This window comes from Mastomys coucha, unplaced genomic scaffold, assembly GCF_008632895.1.
Source record: "Mastomys coucha isolate ucsf_1 unplaced genomic scaffold, UCSF_Mcou_1 pScaffold18, whole genome shotgun sequence".
NCBI lineage: Eukaryota > Metazoa > Chordata > Mammalia > Rodentia > Muridae > Mastomys > Mastomys coucha.
Window position 1 is genome coordinate 110,568,357 of NW_022196900.1, and position 18,589 is coordinate 110,586,945.

General features: G+C 50.2%; 1 protein-coding gene and 1 long non-coding RNA gene across 17 annotated transcripts in view; both read right to left on the bottom strand.

Annotated features, from left to right (window-relative positions):
* The window catches only part of LOC116097078, a 3,656-nt gene extending 3,210 nt beyond the window's left edge, over window positions 1–446 (bottom strand). Inside the window, exon 1 of the long non-coding RNA XR_004121214.1 lies at window positions 324–446. This is a non-coding gene — a long non-coding RNA (uncharacterized LOC116097078). The remainder of the gene's footprint in view (window positions 1–323) is intronic.
* Window positions 1–18,589, bottom strand: part of Camta1 (calmodulin binding transcription activator 1) — an 858,665-nt gene that overhangs the window by 306,124 nt on the left and 533,952 nt on the right. The window lies entirely within an intron of this gene.

The following is an 18,589-nucleotide window of genomic DNA, read 5'->3' on the forward strand; positions in this document are numbered from 1 at the left end:
CACCTATCTATCTATCTATCTATCTATCTATCTATCTATCTATCTATCTATCTCTATCCATCCATCTTTCTATCCATCTAGGCTAATAAATAACAGAAACAAACAGGCACATATTAACGGCACAGAGGGGTTTCCTATAAAACATTCTTAATCCTTCCCACATATGTGAACTAATGAAGAAATGAATGAGCTTCGGACTTGAGTGGGGTGTGGGATGCACCCTTACACAACCTCTTCACTGTGACTGAAAGGCCCTTTGCTACACTGGTTACCATGGAATACAAACATGGCAAGGGTTGAGAAGGACAAAGTATGAAGTGAACCTGTTGATGCTCCAGTTCCTGGTGTCTAAGGTTGAGGCCTGGCCTGAGGCTGGGGAGCAGGGCTGGGCTTGTCCCTGCTGGATGGTGACAGCATCTCTTAGAGCCCTCTGCTGCATCCAACTTCCCAGGACACGTCTCAGGATGACCTCCTGCCTCTCCGATGCCCTACCCAGCCATGGGCATCTCTATGACTTCATAGTGAAGGGCAGATAGAAGACAGATGCAATTCACCTGCAACAAACACTGGCTCTGTGATGTGGTTCCTGGCAGAGATGGCTGATGTCTGTCTGTACCAATCATCTTCTTCCTTATGCACCAGAACTCCCAACCATGTAACTACATGAAAAGCTCAGAGTGACAAGTACATTTCCAAACGTCTATAGATAGAAGCTGATGAGATGCAGCTGGGATGTGGTGTGTTAGTTACATCCTCAGTCGCTGTGGTAAAATATGGCCCAGAACAATGAAAAGAATGGTTAATTTTGATTCAAGTTACAGTGAGTCATGATGGGAAAGTTGCAGTGGCCAGAGATTGAGAGACTTGATCATAGAGTCAAGAGCAGAAGGAGAATGAATGGATGCTCAGCTATGAAATCCCAGATGCCCTATCTAGGGAATGACACTGTCTATGGTGGACGGGTATTTTCACCTCAATTAACATAATCAAGATAATCCCTTACAAGAATGCCCAGAGGTCCACCTCCAAAGTGATTTAGATACCACTAAGCTAACAGTTAATATTAATCATCATATGTGGTCTCCCACGTCTAGTCAGGGTGCAGCTGTAGCTCTATGTGAAGCATCTATCTCATACCATTAGGTAGAAGCTCTATGTGAAGCATCTATCTCATACCGTTAGGTAGAAGCTCTATGTGAAGCATCTATCTCATATCGTTAGGTAGAAGCTCTATGTGAAGCATCTCTCTCATACTGTTAGGTGGAAGCCGCATGTAGAGATGAGTAGTCCTGCATTATGGGTGGACAGGATAACGACCGTTCACCACTCACCACTCTGGCTCCGAGTCACTGAGCAGTCATCTTTCAAGGCATAGAATTCAAACTGCCAACTTACATTTCTTAAGTCATTGCTGGTGAACCTCACTTCTGGACTCTTCAGTACATTTTCCTACCACTTTCCTTAGAAAGTAGCTTATCGCTGAGATCCTTCCAAGATAGAAGAACATTATGCTAAAGCTCTTGTCACAGCGTCTGGCCCAGAGTGAATGTTCGGGGTAAACCAATTCGCCACAGCTCGGCTGTTCTATGGGGCAATGGCCGCTGCTCTCTTCAAGCACATGGCAGGTCAACAAGGTAGTCTAGCTTTCACAGAGTCCAAATCGCATACCTCTGCCTGGCACCCAGACGTGCTTCGAACTGGTGCACCAACCCTCAACTGGGCACCAAAGTCTCCGTGAGAGGGATGGAACTGCACTCTAAGGGAAGAACTGCTTCAGTTTAGAGCCCCGGGATGTGGTCAAATGTGACACAGCCCTTGTCCACTCGGAAACCCTGCTGAGAATGCCTGAGAAGGGGAGGCGCCGAAGGAGGCCCCAGGCAAAAGGGCAGCCACTTCCTATATCCCTAGGAAAAAGAACTCTCTCCAACTCTCTGGGGGAGATCGTTCTCAAAGAGCCAGATTTTCATATAAATAATAGACATGTCGAGGCATAGGACGTCTAGTAGGACATCTAGATTTGTTATTCATCGCCAGCGTTGAGAGTGTTCCATTTGTAATAATTTCCTCACATTCTATAGACGTTCGCAGACTCTGTCTTCGGCACTGGCGATGGGTAATTAATTAAATTGCCATTGTACTTCCTGAAATGGTGGGTGGTGATTAAGGACAGCCTTTCCACACCGCTCGGTCGCTGCTCTGGGTTCTGCCCTGCTATAGCATTGTCGGATTAGCTGTATGTGAGAGTGTGTGAGTGTGTGTGTGTGTGTGTGTGTGTGTGTGTGTGTGTGTGTGTGTACTAGAGTCAGCTGTCAGGCAACTTCTTCAAACATTCTCCACCTTATTAGATTGCCTCCACATCTATTTATTTTGTGTGGAGGGATATGAATATGCCATGGTTCACATGTGAAAGTCAGAAGAGAGTTTACGAGCAATCAGTTCCCTCCTGCCGTTTAAATTCTGGGGATCAAATTCAGGTCATCAGGCTTGGCGGCAAGCACCCTGACTAGCTGAGCATCTCACTAACCCACTTTATATTTTGAGACAGGAGCTTTCTGACTGTCAGGCTGATTAGCCTAGGCTGGTCAGCCAAGAGGGGCTCCAGGGCTTATCTTGTCTATACAGTCGCAGCACTGGGGTTAGATGCACCCAGCACCTGACACCCCCGATAAGTTCACTTACACTGTGCCCTTCCTAGCCTGGCTACATTTGGATCTTATGGTAACCAGTATGGCAGGTGTTCTTTCAGTCACAAAGGTCTCTCATCTAACCATCTTAGCATTGTATGCATGTATGCATGCATGCACATATGTATGTATGTATTATTTATGCATGCATGTATTATGCATGCATGCATGCATGTATCTAGCAATCATCTATCTCTAGCTTACCTATGTTTATATGTGTGTATGCATGTGTGTATGCATGCATGTATGTATTATGTATGCATGCGTGTATGCATGCATGCATGTATGTATGTATCTAGCAATCATCTATTTCTAGCTTACCTATGTATGTATGTATGTATGTATGTATGTATGTATGTATCATCTATCTATCCATCTATCTACCTACCTATTCATCCAGGCTAATCAATCATAGAAACAAATAGGCATATATTAATCTCTTATATGAAATATTTTCTATCTTTCCCACCTATGGGAGGGTATGTGAACTAATGAAGAAATGAATGAGCCCAGGATTCCAGATAACAAAGCCAGAGGTCAGAAACTACACCAGCTGTGCTGAATCTGTCTTTTGCCCATCCTGCCTGTGGTTCTCACTCAGAGAATTCTGATCAGGGGAGCCTGTGGGAAGCCCTACACTCAGGCACGGGGTCACAGCCACAGAGAGGCAATGTGCTCTGTGGCACTGCTCCAGCACCTGAAACTGTAGCCTTTCCTGCCAGGGGCTTGACATGACCTCCCGTGCTCTTTCCCCATTCCCCAAACTTAACTTACATCACCAGAGAAGAGCCTTCCCAGGAAATGAATCTCCACGTATACTGTTTCCTCACCATGGACCTCAAATTGTACAACTTGAATTCTAAAGGTGAATTTCAATTAAGGACGTGGGCATTTATTTTGCTCTAGACCACAATTTAAAAAAGAAAACAAAGACCATCCAGTACCAGTAGCAGCATTTCTCCTGTGATATCTCTCTGAAAACCAACTATTTTTGAAAGCCAACTTAGAAAAACACATGTGCTCCAGGGTATAAGGCAAGTGGCACTGTGTATAAAATGTAATAGCGGGAGCAGGATCTGGGTATATTGACATTATAAAAACCAGGTAGCGGTGGGAAATAATATTTTTACAAAGGTGCCAAACAAAACCGCCAGACCTGCAGGTAGGTTTATAGACCTCTGTCACATGCGGTGGTATTTTATCTTGGGGTGCCCATGAAAGCGAGGTGAAGAGGGCCTGTGGGGGTGCCTGAGGCCTGTCGGCTGTCAGCTGCCCTGGACATCTGAGATGCAGAGGATCTGGGCACCTCCTGACTGGGGAAGTAGGAAAATTAGTTCAACCCTCAGAATTCCCACAGACCTTTCCACATTCCCGAGTTTGCTGCTGACCCACCCCAGCTCTGGCTTTCCCATGTTTGTGCTGAGATGACATCCACCCAGCAGCAAACAAACCATTTTGTTTGTTTGTTTGTTTGTTTATTTCGAGACAGGGTTTCTCTGTATAGCCCTGGCTGTCCTGGAACTCACTCTGTAGACCAGGCTGGCCTCAAACTCAGAAATCTGCCTGCCTCTGCCTCCCAAGTGCTGGGATTAAAGGCATGCACAGCCGCCGCCACCACCACCACCACCGCCCGGCCAAACATACCATTTTTAAGAGTCCAATTCAGAGTCGGGCGCGGGGGGAGGGGGGGTTGATCCTGAGCACGGCCACTGTCTGGTTCCTAAATATTTTCATCACCCTGGAAGGAAACTCCTTGAAGCCTGGTAGTCCCACAGCCCCAACCCACCCTCATAGCTCCCACCTGTCTTCTGCACTGCGGGTTTAACTACTCTGGACACTTCCCAGCTGGGGGAGTCCGTGGTGGCTTAGTGACGAGTGGCCCCCATAGTCTCAACTTGAACCCCCTTGGTGATGCTGCTTCGGGAGGGGAGGTTTGGATAGTACAGCCTTGCTGGAGAAGGCACTGTTGGAGTGGGCCTTTGGGGTAAACGCATCCTTTCCAGTTTGCGCTCTCTGTTTCCTGCTTGTGACTCAAGCCGTGAGCTCTCAGCTTCCAGCTTGCCTCTGGAACCCTAAGCCCAAATAAACCATTTCTGTGAGTTACCTTGGTCACAGTGCTTTCCCATAGCAAGGGGAGAGTGAACAGTACAGAACCACCCGTGCTTGGCCTTCTGGGCTCAGCACACTGCCCTGGGCTCAGCACGCTGCCCAACTCACTCCAGAGAAGAGCCATCTCATCTTCAGCGGAGAGACGAGTGTTCCGCTTCTACCTTTTGGTCACGCTGAGGGTTCTTTCTCTGACATCAGGGGTCCCTGGCATGGTAATTGGGTTATATGGGAGGTGACAAAGCTTTGCTGTGTGAATAGATAAACAGCAAGTGTTGCCCAAGTGGATATACCACCAGAGTTCAGCGTTTACTCTGCGTCTTCCCCTCCCCATTGTTTATCCTCACAAAGTCTGGAGACTTCCCCCTCCCAGGATAGACCCACATGTGGCAAACTTCCCACAAGAGGCTTGTCTGCACATGTTTTTGGCATTCCAGGCAATACAGTCTCCATCACACCTCAGTTCTGTTTTGCAAAAGCAGTCACACTCAACAGTGACAAATGGCCATGGTTGTGTGCCAATAAAACTTTATTTATAAAAAAGAAAGACAGATGGCTGACTGGATTTGGGCCATGGACTGTGGATTATCAAATGGTAGTCTCAGCTCATTGGCTGGCTCAGAGCAGTCAGGTGGTGAGCCACAGAGATGGAGAGGAGGGAGTGGTCCTTGGTTGGGAAGAAATAGATTCTCTCTTCATGGGGAGGTAGGTGGTATCACTGGGAAGTCTGAAATGCCTGCAGCCACTTTGTACCCCAAGGAAGCCAACCTTAGGCTGAGGAGAGATCACACCAAGTGGCACCACCCGAACCAGACACCAGATGTGGTCTTTTCTCTGGCCTTCCCAACTGTCACACACTTGTAACTACTTGGATTCTCTTTATGACGAGGCAGAAGTTCCTGACAGCTGCCTTGAAGTCCTTGGTCAATGCTTGCTGCATGAATGAATGGATTGATTTCCTGCAGGATGGGGAGGTGAGCGGACATCATGGCTCCCTCTCCCTTGGGAACGCAGCCGGGCTGTGACTCTGGGATGGGAGCTTGGGAGATAGCTGAACCTCAGCAGAACCACTCCAGAATGGGCAGGAATGGGCCCCACCTATGATGCTATCTGCGAGCTCATATCCCTTAGAGTAGCAGTTCTCAAGCTATGAGGTGCAACCCCTTTTGGGGGTCGAAGGACTCCTGAACAGGGGTCACATATCAGATATGCTGCATATCATACATTTGCATTATGATTAATAACAGCAGAAAATTACAGTTATGAAGTAGCAACAGAATGCATTTATGGTTGGGGGGGGGTGGTCACGACAGCGTGTGTTAAAGGGTTGCAGTGTTACATTAGGAAGGTTGAGAATACTGCCTTAAAGCTTTCAAATGTAACCAAGGAGAAAGCATGTGACAGAGCCCTGCTCATGCGCACAGGGCACGAGGACAAGCGATAACTGGCTTGGGATGGACAGATCACTAGTTCTATCTGCAAGTGGAAGGATCCACTCGTCACCTACAGCAACACAGACTTGGAGTGGTGCTGGACACATGCCAGATGAGACACTGTTTTTCTCTCCTGGCTCCTAGTGTTATATGGGCATGGGATGTCCTACCCCCTCCGGAGGGCGTTGTCCTCAAAGAGGAAGTGGGAGTATAGCCCCCATGACCTTGCTCTAATGGAATGATCGAGCCACCAGGCTAAATTAGGCACTGTCTATATGACCCATCTTTGTAGATGGCTCGCTCCAAGGTGCCAGGTGAGTATTCTCAGGAGTGCCCAGATGGGTCACAGATAAGTAGTGGCTTACAAACTCCGTCCAGCCTTCCTGGAAGTCAAGGGTGGGGACAGTGTAGGCATTCTGCTTTGAATGCCTCACACAGGCAGGCAGATGTCAATGCCAACCCAGCCCATATGACTTGCTAGGGCAGAGCCACTGCCTGTCCATTTACACTCAGGCCCATCTGCTTGGTGGAGGAAGCAGAGATGAATAAATTCACAATCAAATAAATAATACGGAACGTCGTTCTTGTTCTCCGTATGTATGTGTTTTGAAGCATTTCTGCAGTGAGACGCCTGGGGCAGATGAACAAGGTCCAAGGGAACCCTTTGCTGGTGACCCTGGGATATTTATCCAGTCTCCCAATTAGCACTCAAAATCTGGGGGCCTCGGTGCTCGTTTCTAGCCCAGGCAGGTGGAGCAAGCCTGCAGAGTCCCTACCTGGTGTTGTGAACCCCCTCACCAAGGAAGATCCCACACGGGGTTAGAGCCACAGCTCTGCCTGAAATCCTCTGTATCCTGCCCCTCCAAACAGCCCTGCCAAGTCGTCCAACCCCGCTACAGTTGTTGTTACAGAGCACCTGACTTAGGAAGCAGGCGCCACAGGTTTTTAGGTTGGCACAGATCATTCAGCGGCCAGTATGATCGGAAAAGTCGGATCTTCAAGGTCATGACCCACACAAGACTTATATCTCTTGCCTGGAATTCAGGCCCCAGAATCTAGGGCTGCCCTCTGGGTCGGGTGACCATGGGGGACATGTGTCCTTTAATCAGAGGATGCTGACCGACAAGATGGGATGAGGCCAAACCTCCAGCTGCTCAGGACAGGAGTATGGATTAACACCCCAAAAAGCTTGCCTGTCTCCTGGCATTTCAAATTCCTACGCCAATGTACTTATGTGTGTCTACCTCAAAGACACAGTGGCAACCAGGAAGCCCATGAGGCCGGTTACCATGGAAACAGTTTCTCTTTGAATCGGGACTTTGCTTTTGCACGGTGAGGTGATGTGGGCCCACATAGTCACTGAATGTGGCCAGTGGTGGCATGGAGGTAGACTACTGTGGTAGACGAGAGGGGTTTCCCCATTGTTAGGGCCTTTTGTCTTCTCCCAGAGGTGGCTCAATGACCCCCTTTTCACAGGTCACCAAAACTCACTCAAGGCCCCACCTCAAGAAGTGGGTCAGGTTTCAACTTGTGTCCTCTGACTCCAGAACCTTCTAGATGCACATGGCTCTACCGAGGGGTCATCTAGCTTTGACTGCACAGGAGCACAGACAGAGAACCTGGGGAAGAATGGAGCAGTACTCTGTCTTCAGGTCCAGCTCAGGCCCGTGGCTAGGCTGGTGTCTGTCTGCTGGTCTGACAGGAACTCTGAAGGGTTTCTGGACACTCCCTCCCAGCGTCTATGAGCCACAGACCTCCCAGTTCCCTTCCCTGCTATGGACACCCTCTGAAGGTAACATGGCAGCCATTTCTATAGCTGGAGGGACTCTCTGGCGCCAGAACTCTATTCCTAGGCATCCGACATTACCACCCCATCTTCCCTTCTGCTCAGGAAGTCTGTGACGCAGCAAATTGCTTCTGTGCTTGGGAAAAGCTGTCTCCATCCTCACCCACTGCACTGCCCCACCCCCTGCTACTGCTCCCTCCGCAATGCCCTTTTGTGTTCCCTGCGAACTTTCTGCATTTCCAATTGGAACCATCACTCTATTTCCCCTCTCAGCAGTCCGTGAATTCTCAGCTATGGACAGACAAGGCTCCAGAGTATGCACGCGAGCACAGGCTTTTCTATACCTCAACTGGAAGCGGAATAGGGCTCTGTTAGAATTTCGTCTGCAGAGGGAAGAGAGGCTTGGAGCAAGCATTCGCTTGCTGTCTGGGTTGTTTTCCATCGGGGATCCAGCCATTTCCTGGGCAATTTGTCAATGACATGTGCTAATTCTGGGCTCGCACCGGAGGCTGCGGTTTGCCAGTGGGGCTGGAGGCAGCTTCGAGAGGCTTCTCCCAGAGCGGGGCCATTGGTCAGAACCCCTCTTGCTCTTATGGACTTTGCCGAGCTCGGAGCAGCCAGTCAGCCCCGCTCAGCCCGTCCGTGGGAGCATTCTTTATTACCCAAGGAAATTGAGGATGCCCAGTGCTGAGGGAGGAATAAATCATTGTTCCCAGCTAAATGGAGTGGTGCAGATCTTCTGAGCACGCTGCCTTTTATCAACAGTGCAAATAACGAAGATTCCATGCGCCGAGAACAATGAAATGAGCCACCGCACTATTGATGGGGTATTTGTACAAGTCTGTGAGTTATGTTTCCAAACCAGGCTCTATTAAAGATGCAGAACCCCTTCCGGAAGCACAAAGACTAATACCGCCCTCCAAATAATTTATATGTTCCCCCACAAGGCAAGAAAAGAAAAGTTGTCTGAGACAGGAGATCGCTGTTTGGCATTTCCCAGCTCCTGTGCTCTCTGGGTCTCTGGTCAGGTTTAGAAGCAGCATCCTCACATCCTCACAGGCCCAAGTCCCCGGATCCTCTGCTCCCCAGTTCCCCTAAATCTTCAGGGAAGGGACAGGAGCAGGTAGAGTAGAGAATGAACCGTCCTTCCTGCCTACATTCAGTGCCTGTGCCTTCTGTGTACCTCATTCAACCCCAGCAGCTCAGGCTTCTGGGAACCGGGACACGTAAAGCCACTGAGAATGAAGACCCTTTAAGGTTTAAAGCTTAGCAAAGCCCTCCACCCAGGCTTCAGCAGCCCTTCCCAACCCCAGCAAAGGACACCCCGCTCCCCAGCCAACGCCAACGACACCCCGCTCCACACACACCCCCTGCCCTCACCCCCTTCAAGTCTCCTGCTGCTACCACACACAGAGGACTTTAGGCAAAAGGCTGAAGACTAGAGGCTAGAGGGGGCTGGGATAAGTGGGGACATCCTGAACACCACAAGACAGTCCCCCCAAGAAAGACCCACAGTGCCAAGGCTGGAAGCCCTGGCCAGAGGAGTGGTCATTCTATATGACCCTGCTGGCTATGAGTGGACAGAGGGAGGTAGCTCAGCTTGTGAGGCCTCCACCCATGACACCCAGCTGGACACGAAGCTTGATGAGAAGGCAGGAGGCAAGCACCCCCTGGCTAACCCAGGATAGATTCCACGGGGCATGGCTCCTGATGTGCCTGGCACAGCTCCCAGAGGCTCCTTTGGGCTCCAGTCTTGGGTTCCACTGCTACAAGTCTCACCACTCTGGGCCCCCTTCCTATGCAGTAGAAGCAATAAGAACACACTGACATCACAGGCTGCTGTTGGTATTGGATCAGGGTCCTCTGTGCAAAGCCGGCGCAATGGCAGCAGCTTGTGTGAAAGACGGGAAGCAGAGGGTGTTAGGATCATCACTACTGGTGAGGAGCAGGGATGCCGTGTAAGAGAGAGGGGCTCTGGAATGTGGCCGTTCCATGCTGCAGAGAAAAGCCTGTGATAAATAAACCCTTTGTGGCATGGTAGATGCAGGTATGAACCTCTGGATATTGTATTTGTCTTTGGGTGGAAAATCAAATGCTAGTTTAATGAAACTTGACAGCACACACACACACACACACGAGCACATACACACTCACACTCCAATACACTCAGGCTCTCTGGGTCTGTGTGCCTCCTGAAGGACACCCATAGGGCCTCATTGGTGCTGGGTGAGAGCAATTGCTCCTAAAGGGTTGGTAGCAAGGATGGGTCCTGGTGATGGTAAAGGGGAAGCCATGTTGGAAGGGGCTTTGGCCAACCTTGCAAGATCCACTCCACACAGACTCTAACCCTCCTGGATCCTGGAGGACTAAACATGACAGCCAACAACAAGCACTTCAGGGTTAGAGCAGAGGGGACTAACAGAGACAGGTGCATGGTCCACCCAGACCTTGACCAGCTTGGAGCTGAATTCCAGAGGGACCTGCCCCATCTTAACCACCGGTGGTGACACAACACTTCCCCCTCAGATGGCCCCTGGATGCTCCCTGGTTGATGGCCCAGTTTCCGTGAGCCCCCACGGGCCCAGGTCAGTTGACTCTCTAGGTCTTCTCGTGAGACCATGATTTAATGGGTTAAGATGGATATGAAGGCATGAGGACCCGAGTGTGGAACCCCAGCATCCGTGTAGAGGCTGAGAATGGTAGCACCTCCCTGGAATCTCAGAACTGGAGAAGCAGGAGCAGGAAGACCTCAGGGTCAGTGTCTAACTGTTCTAGCCAGAGATGGTGATCTCCAGGCTCAGTGAGAGAACTTGGCTCAAAACTAAGGTGGAGTATGGTAGAAGAAGACTCATGGCACAGACCTCTGGCTTTCACACACACACACACACACACACACACACACACACACATCCTCATACACACACACATACACAGAAATACATACACACACAGACACTCAGAGACTGAGATATATACGACATACACAGAACCATACACAGAACCACACACACACACACACACATATACAGAAACACATAAAGAACCACACACACATGCATGCACACATATACATGGAGACACACATATACAGAAATGCACAACACATACATACATAAACAGAAAGACAATAAACACAGACACTCAGACACACAGAGGTACACACAGACATATACAGAAACTCTTACAGAAATACATACACATACAGAAACACACACACACACACACATATACATAGAAATATACAGCACATATATAGAAACACACAGAAATATACACATACATACACAGAAATACACATACACAGAAACACACACTATTTAAAAAGGGCAGTGTCAAAGGGCCCAGGATCTGGACCTAAGATAAAGAATCATGAAAAATGACAGAGGTGTGGAGGAAGACAGTGCATCTACAAGATACACATGGAAATCTGCATGCATTTTTAATGAAATGTAGGAATGGGAAATCTGCATCATTCCTCAATTGCGATATTAATTCGTGGGCCATGTGCTTTTAAATATATATGAGTAAACACAGTAATAAATAGCAAAAAAAAAAAAAAACCACCCCCAAAAACAAAAAAACCAACAACCCCGAGGGCACAAACCTCTGCCAGACACACTTTCCTTCTTACTTAGCAATATATTAATCCTTGACCAATCACACGTGCCAATAAATAACAGCCGGTGGAATGTGAAGTGTTAAGAGTGGTCTCGGTAATGTGTGTTTTCCCGCAAATCCGACCTGGGTCGTAATGGATTATTTTACTCCATTTCGGGACGCTCGTGTTTCTTACGTATATTTTAAAACCCTTGGGTTCGAACGTACCTTATTACATTTTAAAGTCTTTGGATTGTAGCAGAAAAATGTTCTGCACTATAAAACATAGAGCATAGTTGAGGTTTGATGGGTTTGCTTCTATTTTCTACCCCACAAAACGCTTTCTAAATGCCATTAAAATTTAGCATACACCATAACAACCAGGCTGCATTTTGTTCCACGCTTAAGTCAATTGACTTCCGAGTTTTATTTCTTCATATACATCAAACCAAATAAAGTCATTGCTGCAGTTGGAGGTGAGGGACATTGATGCCAGCGTGGCGTGAGCAGCCATGATGCCTCACAGGAAGGAGGATGCTGGTGGAAGACACATTGGGGGGGACAGTGACTGCTGATTTAAGTCTGGGGAAGGGAAGGGCGGGACTTGGGAGAGGTGGCAGGGCTGCAAGCGCTGGAACTCTGAGGCAAGTGCAGAAGTGCCATGACTCAGGAGAGATGAGATTCACAGGGAATACTGTAGCATCAAATCCACCCTCAAGATCAGAAAGACAGAGGTCAACCATGCAAGGCCACCTGGCCCAGAGCCCTTATGACCCCACCCAGAGACGACCTCGGGTGCTGAGGCAAAGCTTGGTAGCATCTCACAATGATGAAGCCATTAAGCCAGAGACCCCACACAGAGCCTACCTCCCCCAGAAGCCTGGTCTCTCTTTCCCTTGCTTATTCATATACTTATCTGTGTGCAGATATGGAGGTCAGAAACAACTTCCAGGAGTTGGTTCTCTCCTTCTACCACAATATATTCTGGGGGCCAAATTCAGATTGTCAGGTCTTTCCTGGCTGAGCCATTCTGCGGGTCCCCTCTGCTTTAGCCATTCTTGCATCCCCTTCTCCCCACTCTTCGTCCTATCTCTATGGTAGCTCAGAACCACGAGCTAACAGTTCAGTGGCTTCTGAGTCCTCTCTGAGCTTGTCCTGGTCCCCCTGAACTTGCAGCTAGTGTCTTTGCATAGGACCCTCAACCCCTAGCTCTTACACCAGCAAGCCTCGAACTTAGAGCTCAACTCTAGGCAGCCCCTAGCCAGCCAGATCATCTTTTTATAGATCATTCTACCCCTCAGACCTTCTGGAAACGCTGGGAAGTGGGTAAGCTGCAGCTGACCCTTGCCCAGGAGGTGGGCACATGACTGGGGAATTCAGACCACCCGTGAGCAGCCATCTGGGCCCCGTGGAGAGGCAGGCACAGAAGCCCGAGGGCGTAGCGCCTGGCTCTACCTGCTGAGCCGCCTCGTGGACGGAGCGTGCAGCCTCCCTAATGCGTTATGGCAGGAAGGAAGTACAAATAAACATAATAAATCTGGTGGAATGGCCATTCTGATGTGGAGTCTGAAGCAGCGCGGAGGATGGGGGGCAGCCGGTGTCCTTTGTGTCACGGGAGCTCATAGCCAGCTCTTTCCTTTTACCTGGGGCTCTGTTCTTTACAGCAAATTGGACCTTTCGCTCTGAAAGAAATAATTACTCTCTGAGGAGAAGAGAGCTGGCCATGAATGCTGATATGACACACAATGTCACCTTGCCAGTCAGAGGAGGTTCCAGCGCCTCGGCTTGGGGCCCGTCCAACTCCCAGGCTTTTCCTCATAATGGAGGTCACCTCTCTATAGAATTTGTTGATGATCTCCAAAATGACAAGTTAGAAAGCTCCTGTCAGCAGGATACTTTTTTTTTCCAAGAGGGAAGGACGGCAGAGATGAAGGCGGCAGAAGCCACGGAGCAGGGAAAGGACCAGGGCCCAGGGACAAGGCTAAGGGCAGGTTTTGCATAACCACTGTGAAGTCCCATCCAAAATTAACTTCTGGAGCCGGTGACACAGACACATGTGTAGCATCAGAAACTGGTGCTCTCCCCTTGTCCATCCATCCTGGGGGCCCCACAGAATCCATCAGGAGCCAAGCTGGCAGGAAGTTGCAGTCTCGGGCTCCCACTGGAGCATGGTACAGCATCCCTCCCCCCGCAGGGGCTTCCCCACAGTGGTGTGCAGCCACATTCTGATTTGCCTGGGGAAGGAGGAATATTCCCAGCCACTCCGTGGAAGACACTGGGGGCCTGGGGGAGGGTGGGAAGACTGAATGTCATCATTAGCTCTGCAAAAAGAGCATCCACTTCACCTGCCAGCCTTACTCAGGGGAGCGGGGGAAGAGAGGCGCCAGGGGTTGTAAATAATTCCATCTGCCGAGCCTAGAAAGGGATTCGAGCCACATGCTCACCCCACCAGTGTCTCTGTGGGAGCCGTGGAAGATATTCTGAGCTTTCTCCAAACACTACCTGCAAGGGCCCTGAAAGAGTGGGCCCAGGAGAGAGGGCACCTCCTCTCCAAACTCCCTCCGGCCATGGACAGTAGCTCCCTCCTCCACCTGTGACTACCCAACAGGGCCTGGGCGGCCCTGCAGTGGGGGTAGGGGAGATGGGAGAGTCTACCAAGGGTGGAATCCCAAGGCTTTGCATTGACATAGACACAGCTCCAGGCAAGCGAATGAGGGGAGGCACGCATAGCAGGGTTTACCCCACTGTGCACACCCGTGTGAGGGACAGTGACACCGTCTCTGCACCCCCCAAGAACCTCACAGCCACTCCTTATGTCACTCTGCTTTCTGATGCTGGTGTAAATTCAACCGTGCAAGCACTTTATGAGTATCACAGGGTACGTTCCAGGGTCACAGAGAACGTGCAGCCTTGGGCCAGAACTCAGCCCCAGCCCCCTGGTGGCTTTGCAGAAGGCCATAGACTGGTGAGTTCTGGACAGCAGCTTCCTCCCCACCAGGGGTGGGGAGGACAAGCCACCGCCCCTGAGCCCACTTCATCAGCAGAGAAGGCAAACCCTGGGTCCTATACCGGCTTTCCCAGACCACCTTGCTGAGAAACAAACCCAGGGCTGACATCCTAAACTGGTTCCAAAAAGGGAGAGCCAAAGGGCAAGAAAGGGTGGTCCTTGCCAAGACGGCAGAGACAGAAAGCCTGGTGCTGGACCTCAGCAGGGCTGCTGTGCTGCCATCGCCCCCAGACAAGTCTCTATGCCGCCCTGGGGCACTGGGAGAGGAAGCTCTTGGCTGAGTGTCCATACCTTCAGGGAAAAAAAAAGAAGCCAGATCCTTTGGAAATTATTTTTTAAAATAGGAACAGAGATTTAATCAAAGAGGAGAGAGGAACTCCTTTCAGGTAATGGCCCAGTGGCAGCACTTCCTAAAGTAATGAGGTTTCAGTGTCCAACAATAAAACGTGATCTATTCAGAACTAAGGAAATAAAACTCCTGAGATAATTTTAGGGTGATTCTCAGATGCTTGAGAGGAGTTGCAGGTTTGGTCCATTAAGCTGACCCACAGAGGCAGCTGCCAAGGGCCTGCTGAGGATGCCCAGGGAGGGGCTGGAAAGACAGCATCCAAATGAGAGACTCCAGGGACTCTGAATCAGCCTCCATGGATGCCCACCCCCACTAGGGGACCCCACAACTAAACCCAGCAAACCCCTGCCTCCCTCCCTCAGCATCAGCCTGGAGCTCTCCACATCAGAAACCCACTTCCACCGTGCCCAACTTGACCAAGTAGAGATAGCCGCCTATCTAGCAGCTCAGGCATTCATTCACAAGCCCTAGAGTGAACAACTGCTTCGCACCGTAGATTCTGATGGCTTCTAGAACTTCCTGTGTACACCTGGGCTGCCGCAAGGAGCACAGAAGAATCCTGTCTTTGCAAGCTCCCATCCAGTGGTGCTAAGATGGCCTCTCCCAGTGCATCAAGAACATCCTACTCCTCTTGTCTACACACCTTCGGCAGCCCTCTCTCAGGCAGCCTCTTCTCTCCCAACGCCATCCACAGACCGAAAGCCTCCATCACACTGTTCCTAGAGCAAGTACGGATACTTCACTTTTACCTGCATGCCCAAGTCTGCGAGGCAGACGGTGCCCAGAGAAGCGGGTCACCCTTTCTTCTCCCTGTGGCACCCTTGCTGCCGTTGTATAGCCCTGCGATAGATAGTCAGCTCTCTGCGGGTGTTTGCTTACGAGTGATTCAATGGATCCAGACTCATTCTGATGGTGAGCACTGGAGACCAGGTTCGAGACCCAAGTGGACAGTTCAGCCTAGCTAGGTGGACACTCCCGTCTCTTCTGAATCATTTTTCCTCCGGAAGCTGCTAGGTGCTGGGCTAGACATCTATTTAGGTCTTCTGGGCTTTAAGTTTCAGTGGCACTGTGATGGGTATCGTCGGGTCCTGGGTGTGGCTAATTCCCTGAGACTCTCCAGCTTGCCATGATTCTGAGAAACACCCCCTTGCCTGCTTGGTGGCCACGGCACTGCCACAGTCTATGCTTAGATAGAGCTGCAGGTTCACCATACACTGGAGGAGGCACATGCACCCACACCAGGCCCAAAACAGACCCGCCAGTCTCAGAGCTCAGGTCCTTCTGAGGGTTCTGGAGGTGGCCACATGCCCCATGGTTCCAATGTCACCCACCTTGTGACACACTCTGTGGCAGCAGCCAAATCACCTACTTTAAAATCCTGCCATAATCCAAAGCTGGAGTCAGCCTAAAGGGAAGGATTAAGTGAAGTTCGGCTGATGGATGATATTCCACAAAAGGTCACCCTCAGATCATCACCCCATTTATTATTTATTAACAACCTCGGAGACGTGTGTGTCACAGCAGCTGTCCAGGAATGGGGAAATGATAAAGTCATATTTTATAGCTAGAGGCCTCTTAAAGGTGTTTAACAAAGAGCTTACCAAGTGATTTCAATGGGTTACAAAATAATTTATTAAGAAGTCACCATAGCCAAACATTAAAAAGGTATTAATCACCAAGAGAGATGGATGCAAGAAAAACAGGCCAGCGCATGTCCTGGGTGACACAGAGCAAGCGCCACATTCTGCTGAGGTAGCACTTGGCTCGGACAAGGGCAGTGGGCAGACTCGCTACATCCCACAGGCCCCGCACTTGCTATCACTTCTGTACGGGACAGCTTCTCCCTATCCCTCCTCTCTGAAGAGCTTGCATTGACTGGCAGGTAAGCAGAAACAGTCGTGACTCTCCAGTAAGCACCGTGTCTATGCACGTGAGCCCCAGACGTTATCCAGGACTAGCTCTCCCCACACCAACCCACTCCACCCAAGTCCAGAAGCACTCTCATAGACCATTAACTACCCACACCCACCTCTTCCACCCAAGCCCACCAACGCCATCCAAGACCCATGACTTTGCTCACGCCACCTACTGTGTATCATAGCGGCCAGCTCAATTCTCCTGAGGTTATAAGAGGCGTGCTCCCACTCGCAAGACAGGATTCACGCCAGCTACCATACTATGCGCTGGGATGTGAAGCAGGTAGCTGACCGGTGTGTGGCTCCCAGGAGCACACTGGGCATTTGCGGCTTCGGGTGACTGCTTGCAAGAGGCAAGCATGGAGAACGGTCTAGGGCTGGTTTCCTAGAACACAGATTATGGCTTGCATGTTTGGGGAGTATTAAACGCCTAGAGGGCAGATATCAGAAATTCTTCCTCAAAGAGCAGCCAAGACTGAGAGCAGCCCCAGGGCTCGGGGAACCATGAGAGATACAGTCAGAGTGGAAAAGGAGCAGAGGATCAAAGATGATTAATATACATGGACCCAGCTTGAAGGCAACCTGGTGCAACTCACCAGGCAGGAGAAGATGTCCCCCACCAGGGGCGTCGCTGCTCCAAATTCCTCTAACTAGCAGCAACGCCTCTCTTGCATAAGAAATTGATTGTCACACATAAAAGTTTAATGTACCCCCAGCCTTTCAGGTTAATATTTATTGCATGGGATGAGAGTCACTTTGACTTTTTAAAAAGTCAAGCTGTAGAAAAGTCAGCAGGTGACTAGATACACAGACCCAAGTCCCCATTTCTCCCCCACAGGCAGTCACAGAAGGCCTTGAAGGAAAAAGGACATGGCTCCCCAGTGATCTTGACTGATAGGGGCTTCTTGGGTCTCGCCTCTTGACTGGGTCGGCCCCCCCGGGGGAGCTTTGCCTAGCCACATCCCTTCCCCATTGGGGCTTCTTGGGTCTCGCCTCTTGACTGGGTCAGCCCCCCCCCCCCCGGGGGAAGCTTTGCCTAGCCACATCCCTTCCCCAAAGAACTTTCAATTCATGGTGGCTGGGGACCAAACCTGCCCTTTTTGATCCCCAGCCACCAGGCCCAAGCTAAAAGTTGAGCGGCTCACCAAAGAAATGAGTGCTTACGATCTAATACGAAGGTGAAAGCTTGCGGTGAGGGGGGAACCCCAAATTGCAAACATACTGTGTCTCTTTGTGATGGCTACTACTATCACTTCACAGGATCTGGAATCACAGAAGAGACGAGCCTCTGGGAGTGCTGTGAAGGCTTAGTCTTCATTAGCTTACGTGGGGTGGGAAACCCCATCTATGCTGAGTGTGAGTCATATACCGTTCCTACTGTTCCACAGACTGAGGTCCTGGGTGCACAGAAAGGTGAATGCAAACTGAACCTCACTGTCCATCCCTCTGCTTCCTTCCTGTTCCTGCTGAACCTCACTGTCCATCCCTCCGCTTCCTTCCTGTTCCTGCTGAACCCCACTGTCCATCCCTCCGCTTCCTTCCTGTTCCTGCTGAACCCCACTGTCCATCCCTCCGTTTCCTTCCTGTTCCTGCTGAACCCCACTGTCCATCCCTCCGCTTCCTTCCTGTTCCTGCTGAACCTTACTGTCCATCCCTCCCTCCGCTTCCTTCCTGTTCCTGCTGAACCCCACTGTCCATCCCTCCCTCCGCT